Here is a 26,105-nt window from a genome sequence, read left to right as displayed (position 1 = left end):
TCTTTGTCATTCGGCGGGCATTTTTCACTCAGTATAGTAATGCTTTATTAGTCACATAAGGTAACAAAACATTAATACATGTTTGATATATATATATATATATATATATATATATATATACTATGCCAATGACACACACACACATATATATATATATATATATATATATATATATATATATATCATAATTATGTGTGTATTGTGTATTGGAAGAGTCATTACATCAGTGGCCATGAAATAACAATGAGGCTGATAACTGGCGGCCATGTATATGACCATAGTATCCAGGGAAATGGATCACATGTTTTTCATATGTTTCATTATCTAATTGTAAATGATGTGATCCCAGTGTTTAGCACCAACCGGCTGTAAAGCAATGCAGATATTTAACCCCCATCAATGCAATTTTACATTATAAACCTTATTGAGAATGTAGCCGAATATCTGACCAGGTATGTTGTTATAAGATAACCATTCTGATAATCAATACATATTGAAGCATGTTATACCCATCCATAATCTATGCCTTTTTCAGTAGTTTGCATCACCCCCCCCCCCCCCCCAAAAAAAAAAAAAAAAAAGTCCACTTTGTCTGGACTTTTTACAGATCACCTTAAATGCTTACCTTAACCCCCCCCAAGGGCTTTAGTTATTCTTCCACTTTCTCATGTGACTTTATTTGTTAACCTCAATCCCTCCGCCTTATTTTAAGGTACTATATTTACTTTTCAGATCCCCCCAAATTACCCTTTTCCCTTCCCTCCCTAAGCTATTCCCCCTCCTCACACATACTCCCCCCTCCCCAAGTTCTCTTTTCAGCCTCTCTTCTGCTAATGGTTGGCATTAGACTTCCTCCAGGCCATTAATACCAAATGACGTCTATGGACAGGCTTTGTGCTATTGCAAAATGCACCCTCTGTACTAGCCCCTGGCTAAACGCGCCATTTCAATTATAGAGCACGGCTAGCTGGAGATGTCTGCTATGAAGATCTCCCATGCAGATACTTCACATCCCCCCATCCTCTATCCCTGGCATCTTTGACAGGCTTTGTAGCCTCTGTTCTTTTGACAAGACATAGCAAAAAAAATAAAAATAAGTTTCAATAAACACCAAAACTTTTGTCAAGTGTCTTAGTGTCAGTTTGGGAACACAAGCATCAGTGGTTACAGCACTAAATCATTTTCACCCTAACACGCTTTATGATATGAACATCTTCAACGGAAACTAGAAAAACTGATGCTGCGGAACATCTTTTAAAGGATCACTCTATAGATCATAATAGAAACACAAAGTGAGGTGTTTCATATATATATATATATATTTATATATATATATATATATATATATATATATATATGTATATAAAAATAATAAAATGAATGTAAGAGCTGGAGACGTGCCAGAGAAAACTATGGGGCAGCAATTTTGGCGGGGATTTCCTGTCCGTTCCTCCCATTGAAGAACACTACAGTCAGCGTCTACTGAGCCGAAATGGCTGATAACAGGGAACAACAGAACAGCTTTACAACAAACAGACATTGACTTTAGATTTAGTATCTCTATAAAGCCCAGCTGTCAGTCATTGAGTTATATTTTATATCCATTTATCAATATGATTTTGCATGGAGGCAATTGCCATGCTGGCTGGGACATTTTGGTAAGCAGGGAATAAAAATTCTCCAGATCCAGGGGGGTTTAGCCTCCCACCGTCCTGCGACTCAGCCTCTGCTTTTAGGGATTTCATAGCGAGGAGTGGTTGCATTCTACGCCACTTACATCACTAATCTCTGTTGCACATCTGGGGATGTGGCTTTGATATGTATAGTTTTCACTTTCTGAGTTTGTAGCAGTGGTAACCTCATAATACTATGAACATCTCATTCCTAAATTTCTTGATCGCCAGCACCAACTAGTGTCATAATGCTGCAATTGCAACCAGTCTGCGTTCACCCCTCTCTGAAAGGTCAAGTGCTTTTGTTTTAAGGTTAGCCGGAGACAACATCCCAGTTGTCACTTTTGTTTGAAATAACTGGGTGCTGGGATTAGTATAATGAATTTAATATTCCATATGCCTTTTGTTCTGGCATATCACAAAGCTACAAAGAAACTTCATACAGTTCTTTCTATCCCCTTGGCAGGAATAAACAACTTTTTCTTCCTGGGGCCCTTTTTTTTTTGTTTTTGGAGTACGAACTCCAGCAGAAAAGGGAAATTTTCTCATTAAAGTTACATCCCCGCAGTTAGTTCAATTACTTGATATATGCAGAAGATGTTGTAAATTTAAAGATTTAAATAGCTTACAAAGATGCCAGGGGCTCCATCAGTTAATTTCCTTAATTTATGGATTTTTAACGCGGCTTTTGAAAATGAAAAGGAAAATGAGAAGTAGGTCATCTTAATGATTAGCATCCCACACGCCGTCATGTTGTTTTCAGGTGCATTTACTACATGGGACAGGTAGATCAGGTAGAACATACAGGTGATTCCCCCGGAGACTGGAAGGCGTTGGTCAGGGATGTCTGTATTTATTAGTATATAGTGTCATTGTGTGCAGGCTAAGTTCATTGTAACACCTGCACGCTGACATTGTAGCTGAAATCTTCATTACATATTCCGTTTGAGCTCTGGAGGGTGTGAAGAAAATTCTAAGTATTGTGTGATTGCGACTTGTGGAAATCTGAGACTGGTAACTTACTATTCACTGGTAACTGTTGCATAAAATTATTTATATACTGAGATAAAGGGTTTATTGTAATGCATCAGTATACTGGAGATAGTGGTTGTAGCAATAGGACTGCAAATTATTAAAGTGTACCTTTCGTCAACATAAACTTTTGATATAATGTAGATAATACCATTATATGCATATTTGTAATATACATTGGTTACAAAATGTGTATATTTACGGGTGAAAAAGTGCTGTCCCTGCAGCTATTGCCTGTGAAGAGTACAAATACAGGAAGTAAGGACAGGACAAGTAGGGCTTTGTGCAGGCTCCTGGCATGTCAATCATCCACTTGTGTGAGCTGGGAGCATGTCACAGAGCCTCACTGCACAGAGCCATGTATGTCCTCACTGCACAGAGCCCTGATTGTCCTCAGTGCACAGAGCCATGTATGTCCTCACTGCACAGGGCCCTGCTTGTCCTCAGTGCACAGAGCCCTGCTTGTCCTCAGTGCACAGAGCCCTGCTTGTCCTCACTGCACAGAGCCATGTATGTCCGCACTGCACAGAGCCCTGCTTGTCCTCAGTGCACAGAGCCCTGCTTGTCCTCAGTGTACAGAGCCCTGATTGTCCTCAGTACACAGAGCCCTGCTTTTCCTCAGTGTACAGAGCCCTGCATGTCCTCAGTGCACAGAGCCCTGCTTGTCCTCAGTGTACAGAGCCCTGCTTGTCCTCAGTGTACACAGCCCTGCTTGTCCTCAGTGTACAGAGCCCTGCTTGTCCTCAGTGTACAAAACCCTGCTTGTCCTCAGTGTACAGAGCCCTGCTTGTCCTCAGTGCACAGATCCCTGCTTGTCCTCAGTGTACAAAACCCTGCTTGTCCTCAGTGTACAGCGCCCTGCTTGTCCTCAGTGTACAGAGCCCTGCTTGTCCTCAGTGCACAGAACCCTGTTTGTCTTCAGTGCACAGAGCCCGGCTTGTCCTCAGTGCACAGAACCCTGTTTGTCTTCAGTGTACAGATCCCTGCTTGTCCTCAGTGCACAGAACCCTGTTTGTCTTCAGTGTACAGAACTCTGCTTGTCCTCAGTGCACAGAGCCCAGCTTGTCCTCAGTGCACAGAGCCCTGCTTGTCCTCAGTATACAGAGCCCTGCTTGTCCTCAGTGCACAGAGCCCTGCTTGCCCTCACTGCACAGAGCCCTGCTTGTCCTCAGTATACAGAGCCCTGCTTGTCCTCAGTGCACAGAGCCCTGCTTATCCACCCTCACTTCCTGTATTTGGACTCCTCATAGAGACACAAAGGCAATAGCTGAAGGGACAAAAATATACAATTTTTTTAACCAATGTATATTACAAATATACATATAATGGTATTATCTACGTTCATAAAAAGTTTTTGTTGATGACAGGTACACTTTAAATAATAATAATTGTTATTGATATTATTTAATTAGCGCCAACATATTCCACAGCATTTTACAATTCTGATATTATATACAGATAATAATCAGACATTATAGAAATATACACTTATTATCAAATCAAGTGGAGTTAGTGGAGTACCCTGCTCACCGGAGCTCACAGCCTATAAGGAATGGGCATGAGACAAAACTAAAAAAAGAGGTCAGCTATCTTTATTAATAGGGTAGTGCACGTAAAGGTGGGTTAACCAGTCACTAGACAGTCCCTGTGTGTATGAGTCTACGTGCATAAATAATAGGAAGATACTTCTGATTGAAAATGAGGGGGGTGGGGTTAGTAACAGTAGGGGAGACTTTATTAAAGATCATTTTGCCCTAAAATCCCTTTGTGATATACATTCAGTCTGTACTTTCAGACCCTGCATTTCCTATAATGCAATGTATCAGTATTGTTCAGTAGAATTCATTTCAAATTCTGTATTGTTATTTATTAAATAGATTTGTATCAAATGTAGTTCCCCAGGGTATTGCTACCTAGCTCTCCCAGGCTTCTGAGTGGTGTTCAGAAATCTGAGACAGCTAGGTGACAGACCTAATGTGTTTCAGAAACAATTATGAGAAAGAAACTAATCAATAAAAACAAAAGCAACTTTTCAGCTACCTGTACATATATTGGGTAAGATCTGATTTTTTTCATGCAGCTTTGAAGCTAAAATCAGGAATGGATCAAAAACTAAAGATGTTGCATAGTCCTTTATACTTTCTTTCCTTTATGATCCATATCTGGTGTTGTCTTCAAAAACAGAATAAAAAACCTGAACCCAACCTGATCTAAACATGAACCGTATGATCACCCTTACAGGAAATTTGCAAATATCTATATGAAAGTTTACTTTATGCCTATTCCTAGCAGTAAGATTTAGGTAAAATTTGTGAACAGCTTAATTTAGGAGATTGCCAGGGAAGAGAACCACAACAAGGACTTGGAGGACAACGGCTCAAAAAGAAATGAACCTGCTATGATTCTACTAGCACCCACTTGCAAACTAATTTAAGTGAAAAGTGTCTTTGAAAGATGTGGGACCAAGGGATCTGGTCCTACAGTATGCAGTATTTCTTTCAGAGGATGTTTAGGTTTTCTGCTGCCCTAGCCTTGACAAAATGAATGTACCCCTGTAATCTAAATGTGCCTGTTCTTTCTTATCATGACCACACCTTTGCCTGTTTAAAACCGACCCCTTTCCCTGTAAACCCCACCTTTTCCATTTTGGGCATTAAATATGGATTGCCTGTTTGTATATTTTGTTCTTTTGTGTACCATTTTGTATCATTTCAAATGTTTTATCTATTATGACCCTGTTCTCCCTCTTTCCCCATAAGGAATGATGGGTACAAGAGCAAAGTATTAAAAAAAAAAACCCTCTAAACAAATAAAATAATAATTCTACTTCTTTCTCTGAGGATTGTCTCTGTTAGCATCATCCAGCCAATGTTAACTGATGCTTATGCTGTCTGCCAATGTTATCCTCCTCACTGGATGTTGCGGAGCTGGCAGTAATGCATAGGTCGAGGCTGTCAGAGTATCACTAGTATAAGTACTACTTTCCCCAGCCATCACTCCAAGTTAAAATGCTGCCCTAGGCCTGAGCCCTGTTTAAAAAAGTTGAAGATACAGGACTGCTTCCACCGATCAAACATTGATGACCTATTCTTTGAGATAGGCCATCAGTGTTATAACCCCAGAGAGCCCCTTCACATTTTCAGAAACCTGCTTGCTCCAGAAAAAAGAATATTCTAATGTAAAACAGTAAATAGAAGAGGCCTGAAAGCAATTGTTTAATTTCTCTACTGTGTCATGCCAGGGGGATTTAAAGGGGTAATCCGGCGCTTAGACATCTTATCCCCTATCCAAAGGATAGGGGATAAGATGCCTGATCGCTGGGTTCCCGCCGCTGGGGACCCCCATGATCTTCCACGCCGTACCCCATTAGAATCAGTCCCCGGAGCGTGTTCGCTCCGGGTCTGATTACTGGCGATCATGGGGACAGAGCATAGTGACATCATGGCTCCGCCCCTGTGTGACATCATGCTCCGCCCCCTCAAGCCTATGGGAGGGGGTGTGACAGCTGTCACGCCCCTCCAATAGACTTGCATTGAGGGGGCGGAGCGTGACTTCACACGGGGGCGGAGCCGTGATGTCACTATGCTCCGTCCTCGTGGTCGAGATGGACTCAGCCTGAGGACCTCCAGCGGTTCCGGAAGCCGCTTAAGGTGGGTGCTGCATGGTAGATCCCGGGCGTCCCCAGCGGCGGGACCCCGCGATCTGACATCTTATCCCCTATCCTTTGGATATGGGATAATATGTCTAGGGGATAAGATGTCTAGGGGTGGAGTAGCCCTTTAAAACCAATTTGGGGTTTCTAAAACCCACTGAGGAGCTAGATGCTTTGTGTATGAGAAAACCCATTTCACATAACCTATGAGGCAATTCTGAACTATAGAGTGGAATAGTTAAAGTTTTTTTTTTCTAATTTAGTGCTTCCAGACTGGATTTGTTACCCCCTTCCTAACCAACAATTTATTTTTTTTTAGCTATAAATTTATTTCTTGTTCGGGTATACTAATTTTTTATTTGCCATTTTCTCTATTATACATCAGGCTTTATTTTATACAGTAATGTTTTGTTAAATAATTTTTTATTTATAATAGCACAAAATGCCCCTAAAATCCTTTTTTCCTTTTGTTGGTTTTTGTTAAATTTATTTCATTTTGCTTTATTTTAATTCATTTTTTACATATGATTTTTTTTTAAATTTAAATATGCTCCATTAAGTCATAAAATACTTTTGGGAGGCGTTTTCTTAATACATTTTTTATATAATGATGATTTGCTCTGTAAAATGGAGCTGGTTTATTAGCCCCAGTAACTGGTGGAATACAGTTCTCTGACAATCACCACAGAGTAGATCTGCGTTTCCTAAGATCCAGCAGCTCCTACAGCTATGTGGCACCTGGCAATCCCATGATTGCCTGTACTGTCTTTTCTCTGGAGAGCCTAACCATCCCTTTAATCGCTGACCACCTGGACATTTAAAGTCAACAGGCATTTGCAAGTGGTTTAAAGGGGTACTCCACTGAATTATTATTTTTTTTTATCAACTGGTGCCAGAAAGTTAAACAATATAAATTACTTCAATTTCAAAAATCTTAACCCTTCCAGTACTTATCAGCTGCTGTATGTTCCAGAGGAAGTTCTTTCCTTTTTGAATTTCTTTTCTGTCTGACCATAGTGCGTTCTGCTAACACCTATGTCCATTTTAGGAACTATGCAGAGTAGGAGCAAATGCCCAAAGCAAACTTCTCCTGCTCCGGACAATTCCTAAAATGGACACATGTGTCAGCAGAGAGCACTATGGTAAGACATAAAGGAAATTTAAAAAGAAAAGAACTTCCTGTGGAGCATATGTCAGCTGATAAGTACTGGAAGTAATAGAAGTAATTTACAAATCTGTTTAACTTTCTGGCACCAGTTGATAAAAAAAAAAAAAAAAAAATGTTTCCAGGGGAGTACCCCTTTAAGACTGTGGTCACCTTTGAATGCATTTTCATTGTTGCTTTGTATTGTTGTACACAAAAAAATCCTCTGCAAGTTCTTATTAAAAATGAATGTACTGTGTCCTGTTACGTTGGCGAAGGAGTCTAACAACTGTTTCCAGCCCATATTACTTCTGTTCTGAATGATTTTCAAAGCTAATTTATGACCAAAGTAAAGTTGACCTTTTACCTAATAATACATAAGATTATAATATCTGTTAGTACCTAAATTATATATTTATAAGCAATATTAATTGGAGACAATGTATTTTCTGCCACCTAGTGGTCATTTTGTTTCATGGCCCAAGCAAGACACTGTATACAGTGGGTGAAATAAGTATTGAACACGTCACCTTTTTTCTCATTAAAGGGGTACTCTGGTGAAAACCTTTTTTCTTTTAAATCAACTGGTGGCAGAAAGTTAAACATATTTGTAAATTACCGTTACTTCTATTAAAAAATCTTAATCCTTCCAGTACTTATTAGCTGCTGAATGCTACAGAGGAAATTCCTTTCTTTTTGGAACACTGATGACATCACGAGCACAGTGATCTCAGTCCATTTTAGCAACCATGCATAGCAGATGCATAGCAGATGTATGCTAAAGGCAGCATGGTGGCTGAGTGGTTAGCACTGCTGCCTTGCAGTGCTGGGGACTTGGGTTCAAATCCCACTAAGGACAACAATAAATAAAGCGTTATTATTATTATAATAACATCAGCAGAGAGAACTGTGCTTGTGATGTCATCAGAGAGCATTCCAAAAAGAAAAGAATTTCCTCTGTAGTATTCAGCAGCTAATAAGTACAGGAAGGATTAAGATTTTTTAAGAGAAGTAATTTGCAAATATGTTTAACTTTCTGCCACCAGTTGATTTAAAAGAAAAAAAGTTTTCACCGGAGTACCCCTTTAAATATATTTCCAAAGATGCTATTGACACAAAATTTCACCAGATGTTGGTAACCACCCAAATAACTGTACATACAAAGAAACCAAAACAAATAGGCTCAAAAATGTGAAATGACACTGGGAAAAAGTATTTAACACGCTCGCTGATATTTATGTAATACAAAATCCTTTGTTAGTAATGACAACTTCAAGATTAATCCTGTACTGAGAAACTAGTCACATGTATTGCTACGGTGTGATTTTGGCCCATACTTCCACACAAACAGTCTTTAAATCTTGAGGATCTGTATATCTGTATGTATACACAACACTAGTGCTATGATATAGACATGTGCAATTCGGTTCGGCACGAATGCCTAAATTAACGAATTTTACCGTTTTCGTGCATTCGGACCGAACCGAATGCACGAAAACATATTTTGAATATTCCCGAATAGCCACGATAATATGAATAGCAAAGTAACGAATACATTCGTTATTTCCCAACCATAACGCTGTAAATAACGAATGCATTCGTTATCTGTAAACGAACGTGAAGAATTCATTCTGATAACAAATATAATAAAAAGGATATAGATGGTTTGATTTTTCGGATACATTCGGTATTCGGGTACATTTGGTAAATCTTTTTATTCTTTTTTTGGACTTTAGCGATCCTAAAAAATTATGGAGATACCTTTTTTATAAAAATTTCGTAGGGTATCATAAAAAAATCATAATAAAAAAGATACAGTGGTGATGGAAAAAATTGTATCTAATGAAATGTATCATTTTTATTATGAAATGTTTATTCATTTTTAAACAGGGATCAATTTATGTGAGCGGGTAAAGCACTAAAAATGTAGCCGACAATAATGAAAATGTAGTGTGTGCTTGTTTTTCACTTTTTTTAAAAACATTTTTTAGGTAGTACTACTACTCCCAGCAAGGAACACACTCTTCCATGATGGGAGTAGTAGTTACCTGTACTAATTGACAGATTGCAGGGGTCCCTTGCGATCCTCTTGTATAATGTATAGATGCGCCGGCTGCTCTTCTATGGTCCCATGCACTCACGTATATATACACATATTCATATTTCCCGCAGAGCTGTGATTGGTCAGATGGTTCCAGCCAATCACAGCGCTCTGTGAGAAATAGGAATATGTGTATATATACTGCCGTGCAGGGGACCATAGGAGAGCGGCCGCCACATCCATACATTATACTGGAGGATCGCAGCGGGCGTCAGGAGTGATACCTGCAGTGATCTTTCCTTTACTACAAGTACTAATACTCCCAACATGGAGTACACTCTGCTCCATGCTGGGAACTGTAGTACCTGTATTAATAGACAGATCGCAGCGGTTACACTCGCTGCCATATGTCTATTAATGCAGGTACTACAGCTCCCAGCATGGAGCAGAGTGTGCAGAGTGTGCTCCATGTTGGGAGTATTAGTACCTGCAGTAAGGGAGAGATCCCAGGGATGTCACTCCTCCTGACACCCGCTGCGATCCTCCTGATGTGAATGTCGGGATCAGCTGTTCTCAGGGCTACAGAGCCAGGAGAACAGCTGACGCTGAGCTGTAGGTATACATCGTATATCTACTGCCCAGCAAGAACTTTCAGTGAGCTTGCATGTGTATACAGTATACACATTGCTGGCTCACTTAACCCCTTGCTGAGCTGTGCGCTATGCGCAAGCCCAGCAAGGGAAGAGTTAACTTACACTGCTGGACAGTGTAGGTTAACCCTTTGTGCGGTATACACTTTATACAGCTATCTATAGATAGCTGTATACAGTGTATACAGAAGACGAAGTCCAGCTTACTTCCCTCGAGTCCCGGGCCGGGTTCGTGTAGCTCCGCCCCCTAGTGATGACGTCATTAGGGGGCGGAGCTACAGAAGGGAACAAGGCTAGTTTATCTGAAGCTCTGTTCACATTGTACGTTTTGTATAATGTGAACAGACCCTTCTGGCAGTGTCCACCCAGACAGGGAGACTCCAGCTGTTGCTAAACTACAACTCCCAGCATGCCCAGACAGCCAAAGGCTGTCTGGGCATGCTGGGAGTTGTAGTTTTGCACCAATTGGTGGCTCCCTGTTTGGGTAGACATTGCATCATGGGTGCTCTCCCCAGCGGACAGCGCCAAAAATGTCATAACCAATTTTTTGTGTTTTTTTCTTCTCTTTTCAGATCCGTGTATGCAGAGGATTACTGCGGATTCGATGGATTACGGCGGATTATTTATTTTTTCCTTTAATAAAATGGTTAACGAGGGCTGTGGGGGAGTGTTTTTTTAAATAAAATAATTTTTCCAATGTGTTGTGTTTTTTTTTTTAATTGAATTTTCAAGGTTAGTAGTGGACGCTGTCTTATTGACGGAATCCATTACTAGGCCAGGGCTTAGTGCTAGCCCCAAAAACAGCTAGCGCTAACCCCCAATTATTACCCCGGTACCCACCGCCACAGGGGTGCCGGGAAGAGCCGGTACCAACAGGCCCGGAGCGTCAAAATGGCGCTCCTGGGCCTAGGCGGTAACAGGCTGGCGTTATTTAGGCTGGGGAGGGCCAGTAACAATGGTCCTCGCCCACCCTGGTAACGTCAGGCTGTTGCTGTTTGGTTGGTATCTGGCTGAGAATGAAAATACGGGGAACCCTATGCGTTTTTTTTATTTATTTTTTTATTTAAATTAAAAAAAAAAACGCATAGGGTTCCCCGTATTTTCATTCTCAGCACAATACCAACCAAACAGCAACAGCCTGACGTTACCAGGGTGGGTGAGGACCATTGTTACTGGCCCTCCCCAGCCTAAATAACGCCAGCCTGTTACCGCCTAGGTCCAGGAGCGCCATTTTTGACGCTCCGGGCCTGTTGGTACCGGCTCTTCCCGGCACCCCTGTGGCGGTGGGTACCGGGGTAATAATTGGGGGTTAGCGCTAGCTGTTTTTGGGGCTAGCACTAAGCCCTGGCCTAGTAATGGATTCCGTCAATAAGACAGCTTCCGCTACTAACCCTGAAAATTCAATAAAAATAAAAAAAAAACACAACACATTGGAAAAATTATTTTATTTAAAAAAACACTCCCCCACAGCCCTCGTTAACCATTTTATTAAAGGAAAAAATAAATAATCCGCCGTAATCCATCGAATCCGCAGTAATCCTCTGCATACACGGATCTGAAACGAGAAGAAAAAAAAACACAAAAAATTGGTTATGACATTTTTGGCGCTGTCCGCTGGGGAGAGCACCCATGATGCAATGTCTACCCAAACAGGGAGCCACCAATTGGTGCAAAACTACAACTCCCAGCATGCCCAGACAGCCTTTGGCTGTCTGGGCATGCTGGGAGTTGTAGTTTAGCAACAGCTGGAGTCTCCCTGTCTGGGTAGACACTGCCAGAAGGGTCTGTTCACATTATACAAAACGTACAATGTGAACAGAGCTTCAGATAAACTAGCCTTGTTCCCTTCTGTAGCTCCGCCCCCTAATGACGTCATCACTAGGGGGCGGAGCTACACGAACCCGGCCCGGGACTCGAGGGAAGTAAGCTGGACTTCGTCTTCTGTATACACTGTATACAGCTATCTATAGATAGCTGTATAAAGTGTATACCGCACAAAGGGTTAACCTACACTGTCCAGCAGTGTAAGTTAACTCTTCCCTTGCTGGGCTCGCGCATAGCGCACAGCTCAGCAAGGGGTTAAGTGAGCCAGCAATGTGTATACTGTATACACATTGCAGGCTCACTGTAAGTTCTTGCTGGGCAGTAGATATACGATATATACCTACGGCTCAGCGTCAGCTGTTCTCCTGGCTCTGTAGCCCTGAGAACAGCTGATCCCGACATTCACATCAGGAGGATCGCAGTGGGTGTCAGGAGGAGTGACATCCCTGGAATCTGTCCCTTACTGCAGGTACTAATACTCCCAACATGGAGCACACTCTGCACACTCTGCTCCATGCTGGGAGCTGTAGTACCTGCATTAATAGACATATCGCAGCGAGTGTAACTTCTGACACCCGCTGCGATCTGTCTATTAATACAGGTACTACAGCTCCCAGCATGGAGCAGAGTGTGCTCCATGTTGGGAGTAGTAGTACTTGTAGTAAAGGGAAGATCACTGCGGGTATCACTCCTGACGCCCGCTGCGATCCTCCAGTATAATGTATGAATGCGGCGGCCGCTCTCCTATGGTCCCCTGCACGGCCGTATATATACACATATTCCTATTTCTCACAGAGAGCTGTGATTGGCTGGAACCATCTGGCCAATCACAGCTCTGCGGGAAATATGAATATGTGTACATATACGTGAGTGCAGGGGACCATAGAAGAGCAGCCAGCGCATCTATACATTATACAAGAGGATTGCAAGGGACCCCTGCAATCTGTCAATTAGTACAGGTAACTACTACTCCCATCATGGAAGAGTGTGTTCCATGCTGGGAGTAGTAGTACTACCTAAAAAATGTTTTTAAAAAAAGTGAAAAACACGCACACACTACATTTTCATTATTGTCGGCTACATTTTTAGTGCTTTACCCGCTCACATAAATTGATCCCTGATTAAAAATGAATAAACATTTCATAATAAAAAAGATACATTTCGTTAGATACAATTTTTTCCATCACCACTGTATCTTTTTTATTATGATTTTTTTATGATACCCTGCGAAATTTTAATAAAAAAGGTATCTCCATTATTTATTAGGATCGCTAAAGTCCAAAAAAAGACTAAAGATTTACCGAATGTACCCGAATACCGAATGTATCCGAAAAAACAACACGAATACCCGAATACCGAATGTATCCGAAAAATCAAAACCGAAAATATTGCCGAACCGAAATTTTTTTCCAAAACGAAAAAACGAAACGAAATTAAACGAAAATTTTTCTAGTGCACAAGTCTACTATGATATGAATTGTGATCTGTGACCGTGTGCCCGCTGCTGCTTTTCCTATGAGTGCGTGTCCCTGTATCTCGCACAATAGTATTAAAATCATTCTAAAATGATTAGGTAGCCCTGCTGGGGACTTCATAACTGTTGAATAAATAAATGGGCAAGACAATTATTGTTACAAGATGTGTACACTATCTATACAAAGATAATAACCCTATGGATTATAACTCCAGTTCACATTCAGACATGCAGTTTTATCCTGGTATCGCTGAATTGTTAATACCTGGCTTCCACCGCCTGTCTCTGGTTCTGAAAGATGATTCCGGTGTAGCAAAAGAGATCCACGGGGTGGCTGGAGACTGTCCTGGCCGGCGGCGTCTCTATCGTTCGAAACCCCAGCAAAGGTCCGTCTGTGTTTTACTGGGGGTCAAGGGTGATGTCACTACAGGTACCTGTGTCTTCCAAAAGTCATTCTGACGCATTTTGGAAGCATAAACGGCTTCCTTCATCTGGGATCGACTTTTGGATAACACAGGTACCTGTAGTGGTGTCACCCTTGAGCACCAGGAACACACGGGTGGACCTTTGCTGGGGTTGGGAACGGTAGAGATGCCGCTGGCCGGGGAAGTCTCCCTCCTGGATATCCCCTTTAAACAAGCTTCAACATTCTTTTTAATCAACAATGGAGTTTTGCGTTGTTAGCATGCATACATGCCATGGGAGCGGAGTGCATTACTTACTTACTGTATATATAAATAGTGACCAAAAATACGCTACTTTGGAATTTTTGTGCGCGTACGCCATTGACCATGCGGTTTAATTAACAATATATTTGTATAATTCGGACATTTCCGCACGTGGCAATATCACATATGTTTGTTTTTATTTACACAGTTTTTGTTTTTTTTTAAATGGGAAAAGGTGGGTGATTCAAACTTTTATTTGGGAAGCGGTTAAATGATCTTTATTAATTTTTTTTCCACTTTTTTTTGCAGTGTTATAGTTCCCATATGGGGCTAGAAAACTGCACACACTGATCTTTTACATTGATCAATGGTTTCTCATAGGAAACCATTGATCAATGATTCTGCCGCTTGACTGCTCATACCTGGATGTCAGGCACTGAGCAGTCATTCGGCGATCGGACAGCGGGAAGGAAAGTAGGTAGGGGAGCCCCCTGAGCTAACCGGCATTAGTGTACTTTCACTTTAGACGCGGCGTTCAACTTTGAACGTCGCGTCTAAAGGGTTAATAGTGCACGGCACCGCAATCACTGCCACTCGCTATTAGCCACGGATCATGGCCGGTCCCAACCCGCTATGACGCGGGGCCACGATGTGGTCATACGTTATAGAAAGGGAGTGGGCGGAGGGAGTACAGGTACGCCCTCCGTCTCCAAAAGGTTAACGGAGACTTTACTGAGGTCAGACAGTCTTTATAGTCTCTACAGCTCGGCCAGAATCCCAGAGAGGTGGCCAGGAACACAGAAGGACCTCGCAGCTTGCTGGGACCAATTATACTTGTAATGGACTTTAGATCATTGACTTTAGGCTTGACTGGATTGTGGGTAGCAACAGCAGACATAGTGTCAGGCCCAAGGTCTGATTATAGAATCATACATGTGTTATAATTGTATTTGTGTATAATGTATAATCTGAGGCATGGGTGAGGGTTCACTCAGACTGTGTATTTGTATTTGTGTATTCCAGTTTTATTGGAGGGTCTGTCTGTGTTATACTTCTTTTGAAGTCAAAGGCCTTCGTAGCAGCAGGATATGAGATGTCTCTGGTCCCATCATGAGATAAGGGTCCAGGAAGAGAGATGCCCCGCACCTGGTGGTATCAGAGGGGAGGGGGGATGGAGTTTTCCCTCCTAAAAAGCCAATATATAACTGAGATGCGGGACAAAACTTTTGTTCAAGCCTGTGGCCAAAGCTGACAAGATCCTAAGAACAGCTGGACTCTAGCTCACAAGGACTGCTATACCATTATGCTGTAAGGACACTTCATTTTTGATTTCTGAACTTGTCTTCCTGAACTATTTTATATATTTTTGTACCTGTATGTCATTTGTTTATTTTACACGTAGCACTGTGATACCCTATATCAGATGAAATGTTTAATTAATCAGCTCTGGTATTTGATCTCTAAATATAGGAGCTCACCTTTCTGAAGGAAGCTCTGGTGAAACACGTTTATCAAAGGGTTAATTTTTTGACTTGCTGGGACTAGTAGTGTAGTAGTGGATACCCAGAGGTCTGCTGGCTTTAATCCTTGCACCATCACACTCTCTCTAGTGTCTTTGCTGGACCAATAGGGTGTGATCGTGACAACTGTTGGCAGCGTTGGGATATATTTAGAGATTTTAGTGCTCGCTGGATTTTACCTGTAAGGAAATCTTAGCACTAAAACAAATTGCATACATATTATTGGATGTAAATTCCAAAGACAGAGCTCAGTGCTGGTTTAAAAGACATACAAAAAGAGTGCAAGACAGTTCTGCCCTCCCCATCTCCTGTTTTACCTCCTCTGTCTCATCTCGGAAATATGGAGGCATTTTGCAAGCAGTCTAAGCCTGCACTGGAGCTAATGTGCCAAGAAAAGAAGATCCCTACTGCAGGAAAGAACAAGGAACAACTTATTGCTGATCTTGTGGAGTATGATGCCCATGAAGCAGAGCTGAGTGACATGAGACTAACTCCTACAGCTGAAACTGCCATCCAAGGACTGATATCTCCTGGGGAATGCAGCAACATTACTCCCTATCAGGACAGTACTCCACATGAGGCCTTGGACTCTTATATGCAGACTGCCTTAAAACAACTCGGGAATGTGGATGCTAATATGAAACTCCAACTGCTTCTCCAGTACCAAACTACAGAGAAAGAGAGAGAGGCACAGGCACAAGTTGCAGAAAGAGAGGCGTGAGCCTCAGAGAGAGGCAGCAGAAAGAGCAGCAGAAAGAGAGGCCTAGCGGAGGAATGAACTGGAGGTTCTAAGGCTTAGAGGGGATGCTTTATCTGCACGCAGTGATGTGCATGATGAAGGAGACCACAAACCTTGCTTGGAACATTTCCCCGTGTTGGAAAAAGATGGTGATCTGGATGTGTTCCGGAGGGGATTTGAAAAGGTTTGCTGGCAGTTCCATCCACCTAAGGAACAGTGGGGATGATATCTAACCCCATGGTTGCGAGGGAAAGCTTTGGACGTGTTTGCTTCTCTTGTCTCTGAAAGTGACCCGGACTATGAGGCAATAAAATATGCCCTGCTAAAAAGTTTTAATCTGATTCCAGAGGCTAATCGGAAAAGATTTCAGACTTTGCAACAAAGCACCACAGAAAGCTGCACTGAACATGCAGGTCAGCTAAGGACTGCATTCAGGCAATGGACTGGGGGCCTACAAGTCACTACTTATGAGGCCCTGGAGGACTTGATGGTCCTGGATCAGTTTCTCCAAACACTGAGCTTTGAAGCCAGAGAGTGGATTTTGGACCTCAAGGCCAAGACAGCAGCAGAAGCAGCAGAACTAGGAGATGACTTTGCCAATAACCGGGCGCAGGCAGCAAAGCGTGGATCTCCACATGCTGGAGCAAATACATGGAGGGGAGCTACACAACCACAAAGCACCACCCGTCCAGCCGGGAAATTCTTGCCATCATCACCAAAAGCAACAGGGGCCACATTGGATCAGGGAGACACCCGCCGATGTTACAGATGCAATAAGATTGGGCACCTGAGTGCCACTTGCCCCAACAAAAATAATTCTCCACCGGCAGCTGGAGGACACACAGCCGTTCTTCTGGTGTCCAGAGCGGTGGAGAAAAGAGGGAATAACCTACAGAGTGTAACTGTGGGTGACTGGGTGACAGTGGGTTTACGAGATTCTGGAGCCTCATTTACCTTGGTGTGGCCTGAAGTGGTGGATACAGAGGACATCATCTCTGGAAGAACCATTGCTTTAAAATGATTTGGAGGTGTGCGGCCTGCTGTTCCCATGGCCCGTGTGTATCTGGATTGGGGTACAGGCAAAGTTTTGCGGGAGGTGGGGGTCTCTGAGGACATCCCTGTTAATGTTCTGCTGGGGAATGATTTGGGTCGGATGCTCTGTCATTATGCTCTGGAGGACACTGCCTGCACACCAGATGGGCTAGGAGAGAGCCCGGTTCGTTCTGAGGTACTGTGCGAGACTTTGGGAGACACTGTGAAATGTGATAACTGGGAGGGAGTGCAGGGGATTGATAAATGTTTACCTGTGACTGAACCAGTGATGTTTTCCAAAAGTGAAATGGGGTGTATTGTAATATGTGATGGTAAGGATTTACCAATGCCAAAACCTAATGGAGATGGGCTAGGGGGGGGTTGGTGTTCCCCTGGTGACATGTAAGGATGAGGGACCAGCAGTGAGTGATATGTCCCAATCCTGTAAGCCTAAGATGGCTTAGAGGAGGAGAGAAGGAGTAATGGGCCTGTGTATGAGGCCTGTAACATTGTTATGTCTGGGACTGAGGGGGAGGAAGGTAAACCCCAGGGAGGCATACCAATGGTGGCAGTGGTTACACGTCAGCAGCGTGCCAGGGCTGCAGCTGTAAAAAAAAGAAGGGAGGATGGTGATAAACGGGGCACGCTGTGTGACTTGCAAGCCAAAGCAGAGGAAGGTGGAGATGCTAATTCACCTGAGGGAAATGTGTTCCCTGATGCCACGAGATGGGGGGAGGGCAATGAGTATTTCTGGTAAGCTCTGCACAGTGACCCTTCCCTTGAAGGGCTGAGACAATGTGCTGAACAGCCAGGTGCTGACACAGATGGACATCTGGTATATTGGGAAAACAATATCTTGTATTGGGAGTCCCTTTCCAAAGACATGCTAGGGCCCCAGGAGAGAGATAGGCAGTTAGTAGATCCTAGGCAGTACAAGAAAGAGCTGCTAAGGTTAGCACATGAGACCCCCCCCTGGCAGGATATTTGGGAGTGGCCAAGACAAAGTCCAGGTTTGCACACAATTTCTACTGGCCAGGTATGGGTACTGCTGTTGCAAATTACTGTAGATCCTGTCATGTCTGCCAAAGGGTGGGTAAGTCTGGGGATGTTACTCTAGTGCCCCTACCAGTCATATCTGTACCTTTTGAATGAGTGGCAGTGGATATTGTGGGGCCTCTAGCTATACCCGGCAGCACAGGGAAACAATTTATTCTTACTGTGGTGGATTGTGCAACCAGGTACCCTGAGGCTGTTGCCTTATCCTCCGTCCGGGCAGATAAGGTGGCAGATGCACTGATCAGTATATTCTGCAGGGTGGGGTTCCCCAGAGAAATGCTCACTGATCAGGGCACACAGTTCATGTCCAATCTCATACAAAATCTCCGTAAGGAGGTGAATGTACAGCATTTGGTAGAAAGCCCATACCACCTCCAAACAAATGGTCTCTGCGAGAGGTTCAATGGGACCTTAAAACAAATACTGAAAACCTTTGTAGAATCAGAGGGCAGAGACTGGGAAAAGTATTTACCCCATCTTTTTTTCGCTTACAGGGAGGTACCCCAAGAGTCTACAGGTTTCTCGCCCTTTGAATTATTGTATGGTCCCAAAGTGCGGGGACCCATAGATTTAGTTAGGGGGCAATGGGAAGGGGTGCTACATGCCCCTGAAACTTCTGTGGTGGAGTATGTTCTGAGATTCAGGGACAGGATACAGGCGCTGACTGGGCTGGTACATGACAACCTCATAGCAGCCCAGTCCAGGCAGAAGTACTGGTATGATCGCAATGCAAGGGACCGGGTCTATGAAATGGGATAGAAGGTAATGGTTCTGAACCCCATCAGTCAGAATAAGTTGCAGGCTGCCTGGGAGGGTCCTTTCCCCATTTTGCAGCACCTAGAACCCACCACATATGTAGTTGCCCTTGATGAGAAAGGTCAGAGGCAAAGACAATACCACATTAATATGCTAAAGGCATACTATGGCCCTGAGGAGGTGGTACTCAGTGTATGCAGTTCACCAGAGGAAGGGCTGGGTAGTGATCCCTTACTGGACCTAGTGGAGGAAGCTAAGAGTCAGGGATCCCTTCAGGATGTGAAGATCAATCCACAGCTCTCAGGGGAAAGAAAGAGGCAGCTAAGTCAGGTACTAGGCCGCTTCAGTGCCACCTTTACTGGGAAGCCAGGGCGAACTACTCTAGCCACCCACCATGTTGATACTAGGGATCAGCCACCGCTAAGACAGGTAGCCTACCGGGTATCCCCAGAGGTAAAGGCCCATACACAGAAGGAGATTGAGGACATGTTAAAGCTAATGGTAATTAAGAAGTCAAAAAGCCTTTGGGCCTCCCCAGTAGTTCTGGTGCCCAAAAAAGACAAATCCACTAGGTTCTGTGTGGATTACCGAAGGTTAAATGCTGTGACTACCTTTGATGCTTACCCCATGCCCAGAATAGATTAACCCCTTAAGGACGCAGGACGTAAATGTACGTCCTGGTGCGGTGGTACTTAACGCACCAGGACGTACATTTACGTCCTAAGCATAACCGCGGGCATCGGAGCGATGCCCGTGTCATGCGCGGCTGATCCCGGCTGCTGATCGCAGCCAGGGACCCGCCGGCAATGGCCGACGCCCGCGATCTCGCGGGCGTCCGCCATTAACCCCTCAGGTGCCGGGATCAATAAAGATCCCGGCATCTGCGGCAGTGCGCGATTTGAATGAATGATCGGATCGCCCGCAGCGCTGCTGCGGGGATCCGATCATTCATAACGCCGCACGGAAGGTCCCCTCTCCTTCCTCCGTGCGGCTCCCGGCGTCTCCTGCTCTGGTCTGTGATCGAGCAGACCAGAGCAGAAGATGACCGAAAACACTGATCTGTTCTATGTCCTAAACATAGAACAGATCAGTATTAGCAATCATGGTATTGCTATGAATAGTCCCCTATGGGGACTATTCAAGTGTAAAAAAAAATGTAAAAAAATTTAAAAGTAAAAGTAAAAAAAAAGTGAAAAATCCCCTCCCCCAATAAAAAAGTAAAACGTCCGTTTTTTCCTATTTTACCCCCAAAAAGCGTAACATTTTTTTTTTATAGACATATTTGGTATCGCCGCGTGTGTAAATGTCCGAACTATTAAAATAAAATGTTAATGATCCCGTACGGTTAATGGCGTGAACGGAAAAAAAAAAACAGTCCAAAATTCCTACTTTTTTAATACATTTTATAAAAAAAAAAATCATAACAAATATATTAAAAGTTTTTTATATGCAAATGTAGTATCAAAAAAAAGTACAGATCATGGCGCAAAAAATGAGCCCCCATACCGCCACTTATACGGAAAAATAGAAAAGTTATAGGTAATCAAAATAAAGGGATTATAAACGTACTAATTTGGTTAAAAAGTTTGTGATTTTTTTTAAGCGCAACAATAATATAAAAGTATGTAATAATGGGTATCATTTTAATCGTATGGACCCTCAGAATAAAGAACACACGTCATTTTTACCATAAATTGTACGGCGTGAAAACGAAACCTTACAAAATTAGCAAAATTGCGTTTTCCGTTTTAATTTCCCCACAAAAATAGTGTTTTTTGGTTGCGCCATACATTTTATGATATAATGAGTTATGTCATTACAAAGGACAACTGGTCGCGCAAAAAACAAGCCCTCATACTAGTCTGTGGATGAAAATATAAAAGAGTTATGATTTTTAGAAGGCGAGGAGGAAAAAATGAAAACGTAAAAATTTAATTGTCTGAGTCCTTAAGGCCAAAATGGGCTGAGTCCTTAAGGGGTTAACTACTTGATCAGCTAGCAGGTTCCCAATATGTGACTATCACAGATTTAAGCCGAGGGTACTGGCAGATCCCTATGACCCCAGAGGCCCAGAAGCGGTCAGCCTTTATCACTCCCTTTGTGTGCTGTGTCATGCCTTTTGGGATGAAAAATGCCCCAGCCACTTTCCAACGACTGGTTGATCAGCTGCTAGAGGGCCACAGGGAATACGCCGTGGCATACTTAGATGATATTGCCATATTCAGCAAGACCTGGGAGGAGCACCTGATTCACCTAGGCAAGGTGATAAAGCAAATAACGGAGGCAGGGCTTACTATAAAACCAGAAAAGTGTCAAGTTGGCATGAGAGAAGTGCAGTAGCTAGGACAGTAAGGTTAGAGAAGTGCAGTAGCTAGGACAGGAAGGTTAGGAGTAAGGTGGAGTCTATTATGGCCTGGCCAATTACTAAGACCAAAAAACAGGTCATGTCCTTTTTGGGGACCGCAGGGTATGATTTTAAATTTGTCCAATACTATAGTAAGCTAGCAATACCTCTCACAGACTTGACGAAAAAGAAGGTGTCCATCCAAATTACCTGGACTAAGGATTGTGATAAGTCCTTCATCATTGTCCAACTCTCCAGTCCTCCAGGTCCCTGATTTCAGTAGGAGGTTTGTGGTACAAACCGATGCTTCCAATTTTGGGCTGGGGGCTGTTCTTAGCCAAGTAAACTCCAATGGAGAAGAAGACCCCATACTCTACCTTAGTACCTTCACACTGCGGAATCTCTGCTCGCTGAATTCCACTTCGGAATACTTCAGCGCTAGGGCCGAGAGGCACTGAACCTTCAACATTGACGGCTATGCAGTGCTCGTGGAATCCGCGCAAAGAATGAACATGTTCTTTCTTTGCGCTGAACAATTTCAGCGGCGGAATTGTCCACCATGGAAATACCGCAGTGTGAGAGGGTCTCACGGAGACCCATTCACACTAAAGTTCACACATTCCGCGGGAATTCCGTAGTGTGAACGCACCCTTAAAATGCAGATGGATTATCACATCAGGGAGAAATAGGTGGTTAATGGAGACAGATCTATCAGATCTATCAGCGCAAGATCTCTCTGTCCCCATCTTAAGGGGGAGGTTTCAGCCCGAAGGCCTGATTATAGAATCATACATGTGTTATAATTATATTTGTGTATAATGTATAATCTAAGGCATGGGTGAGGGTTCACTCAGACTGTGTATTTGCTTTTGTGTATTGCAGTTTTATTGGAGGGTCTGTCTGTTTGTGTTATACTCAAAAGTCAAAGGCCTTTGTAGCAGCAGGATATGAGATGTCTCTGGTCCCATCATGAGATAAGGGTCCAGGGTGAGAGATGCCCCGCACCTGGTGGGATCAGAGGGGAGGGGGGATGGAGTTTTCCCTCCTAAAAAGCCAATATATAATTGAGATGCAGGACAAAACTTTTGTTCAAGCCTGTGGCCAAAGCTCACAAGATCGGAAGAACAGCTGGAATCTAGCTCACAAGGGCTGCTATACCATTATGCAAGGACACTTCATTTTTGTTTTCTGAACTTGTCTTGCTGAACTCTTTTATATATTTTTGTACCTGTATGTCATTTGTTTATTTTATATGTAGCATTGTGATACCCTTTATCAGATTAAATATTTAATTAATCAGCTCTGGTCTTTGATCTCTAAATATAGGAGCTCACCTTTCTGAAGGAAGCTCTGGTGAAACACATTTATCAAAGGGTTTGGTAACTATGCATGTAATATTCTATACATGACTAGACTTAATACTTGACATGAGATACCAGAGTTTGGGTTGCCAGAGGCTTTCTGCCCAATGCTTTGGCTACTGGGGTCCCTTGGCATTTAAACACTTCTCCCCAGAACATTGTATTAGTTTTATGCTAGACATTTTTATGCCAGACATTCTGTAGATAACATTTGACATTTCTGTTACCTTATACTTGACTATGTGCATTATTGAGTATCAGGAGTACCTTCTGGCCAGGAAAGTATCCTGTGCACAAACACAAGAACATATGATATTAGACATCATTGACATATGACATTGGAGTGGACTGTGTAATTTTGAGTGATACAGTCCTACTGTATGTGACTTGATGTGTACATAACTTGTACATGTACATTATGTGTACTTTATACGAACATTAAGTGTAGTACACTACTTTGCTGTATACTGTATAAGATGCTGGTGGTGGGGTTACATGTTGCTTTTCCTGAGTGGCTCAGGACAAACCCCAATAGGAATACAACCAGACATCCGAGAAAGACTGTACACTGAGACCTTTTGTGTACAATAACTTATATACATTTTATTAGACCTTAGCAAATATGATACAGGACCATAAACATTTGTGTACCTCCGTAACCTTTTTAATGGAACAAAATATATTATTATGGGTATTTACATTATTGTCCATGTACTGCTCAGTAATCCATTTACATAAAAGAGTCCATTGCTGAGAGCAGGTCAGGGTCCCCTCCTGACTTGCTTTCCCATGTAAAGGTAATATCGGATCTCCTCCACCAAGGAGTCTCTCAGCCGAAGCCGGTCACAATACTTACTAGTCTTGGTTGCAGTGAAACTTTTCTTGACAAGTCTGTCAGGCACAATATTTGAGCGTTGCTATTACCTGAAGCTACAAAGGTGTGCTGGCGCACAACAGTCAATCAGTCTGGCAACCAAATCTGGTTAAATTTTTCTGTACAACTTTCTTTCTGGCAATTTTTTTTCCCAGTCTCGCCTGTCGGGCTGGGCCCTAGGTTGTGAGATGAACCTGGGGTTGCAAGACTGGGCCGCTTGCATGGGGTCAACATTGGTGTTCCATGAAACATGGGACAAACGGGAATTGGTGATAGTCAGACTGACAGTGACTACCACCGGCACCGCAGCAGCTTGTGCCACGGGTGGAAGAACAGTTGGTGCCTGCTGACCCAACCAAACCTCCACAACTGCTGGAGTAGGCCGAGGCACTTTTGTAGGTACCCGTTGATTAGGCCACACCTCCTCAATGGCAGGAGCAGGCCTGGGTACATCAGTTGGTGCCCAATGATCAGGCCAAACCTCCTCACTCCTAGGAGTAGGCCTGGCCACATCTGTACAGGAACTTTGACGCAGGTACTTGGGATCCCTCACTGGTGGATCTGGATACTCCTCCTGAACAACTGCTCCCTTTACACTTGGAGGAAGAAAATCAAATGGATCTGCGTCCCAATATTCAGAGGGGAAATAGGCAAAAGAAACCTGGGTAGGATTCTTGGGCTTGGTGACAGCTGCTGCCCATTCCCCTCACAGACTTTGCACCATGGTATATTCTACAATCTCCTTGCTCCTGAGAGAATGCATTTCTGAGGGGAGATAGTCTCTCTGTACTGCCCTCCTGTTTACTAGGAGGATGCCCCCATGATGACAGTCCATGAGGGTGCCAAATCCCCATACATGATCAAATTTCTCCACAATATGATCTCCATGCCCGGGGGCAGGACCCTGGCTCTGGCGGGAATTCTTTGCGCGCAAAGCAAAAAAACAGGGTGGGCTGAACTAGAAGCCCATAGGTCAAGCTGCGGGTCATGTGTTAAGCGGGTGACTCTCTGGGTAACATAAACATAACATTTGACATCTCAAAGGTCCTTTAGACAATTACATTAGTCCTCCAAATGTCCTCTATACTGTCTATACATAACATTGTACTAACAGCAGAGGAGACACTGCAGGAGAGCCCCAGGTCACTGAGGGACTCAACCTGACAGGGCCTAAGTGTAGTACAGGACTATGCTCTGTACTGGGACATTACATTACCAAGAGAAACAATCCATACCAAGGGGTTTCTATACTTGCCTCATCACAGAGTGCCACATCTTCTGTTTTTCTTGTCAGAGACTGCCAGTGACTAAGAGAGCCATTACATAATGTAATAATCTTTGGCTGGTAAACAGTAGAGCTGGGCAATATGGCTTAAAAATAAAGTATCAATATTTTTTTTGTTTGTTTGAACCGTTGGATATTAGTTATTAGGTTTAACCCCTTAAGGACTCAGGGTTTTTCAGTTTTTGCACTTTCGTTTTTTCCTCCTTACCTTTTAAAAATCATAACCCTTTAAATTTTCCACCTGAAAATCCATATTATGGCTTATTTTTTGCGTCGCCAATTCTACTTTGCAGTGACATTAGTCATTTTACCCAAAAATGCACGACAAAAGGGAAAAAAAAATCATTGTGCGACAAAATCTAAGAAAAAACGCCATTTTGTAAATTTTGGGGGCTTCCGTTTCTACGCAGTGCATATTTCAGTAAAAATTACACCTTATCATTATTCTGTAGGTCCATACGGTTAAAATGATACCCTACTTATATAGGTTGGATATTGTCGTACTTCTGGAAAAAATCATAACTACATGCAGGAAAATTTATACGTTTAAAAATGTCATCTTCTGACCCCTATAACGTTTTCATTTTTCCACGTACAGGGCGGTATGAGGACTCATTTTTTGCGCCGTGATCTGAAGTTTTTTTCGGTATTATTTTTGTTTTGATCAGATTTTTTGATCACTGTTTATTCTTTTTTTTTTTATGCGCTTTTTTTGACTTTGGAATTTTTTTGCGCGTACGCCATTGACCGTGCAGTTTAATTAATGATATATTTTTATAGTTCGGAAATTTACGCACGCGGCGATACCACATATGTTTATTTTTATTTTTTTTACACTGTTTTATTTTTTTATGGGAAAAGGGGGGTGATTCAAACTTTTATTAGGGAAGGGGTTAAATGACCTTTATTAACCCTTTTTTTTACATTTTTTTTGCAGTGTTATAGGTGTGCATTAACAGATCAGTGTTATTGGCGCTTGA

The 26,105-nt window shown here is 42.8% G+C and overlaps 1 protein-coding gene and 1 long non-coding RNA gene across 3 annotated transcripts in view; one reads left to right on the top strand and one right to left on the bottom strand.

Annotated features, from left to right (window-relative positions):
* KCTD15 (potassium channel tetramerization domain containing 15) overlaps nucleotides 1-26,105 on the bottom strand; it is a 124,756-nt gene that overhangs the window by 39,056 nt on the left and 59,595 nt on the right. The window lies entirely within an intron of this gene.
* The window catches only part of LOC130276428 (uncharacterized), a 35,750-nt gene that overhangs the window by 5,056 nt on the left and 4,589 nt on the right, over nucleotides 1-26,105 (top strand). The gene's annotated exons all lie outside the window — the stretch shown is intronic.

Source organism: Hyla sarda, chromosome 6 (genome assembly GCF_029499605.1).
Source record: "Hyla sarda isolate aHylSar1 chromosome 6, aHylSar1.hap1, whole genome shotgun sequence".
In the NCBI taxonomy this organism is placed as follows: domain Eukaryota; kingdom Metazoa; phylum Chordata; class Amphibia; order Anura; family Hylidae; genus Hyla; species Hyla sarda.
The sequence above is the reverse complement of the archived record's forward strand: the minus strand, read 5'-3'. Positions and strand labels throughout refer to the sequence as shown.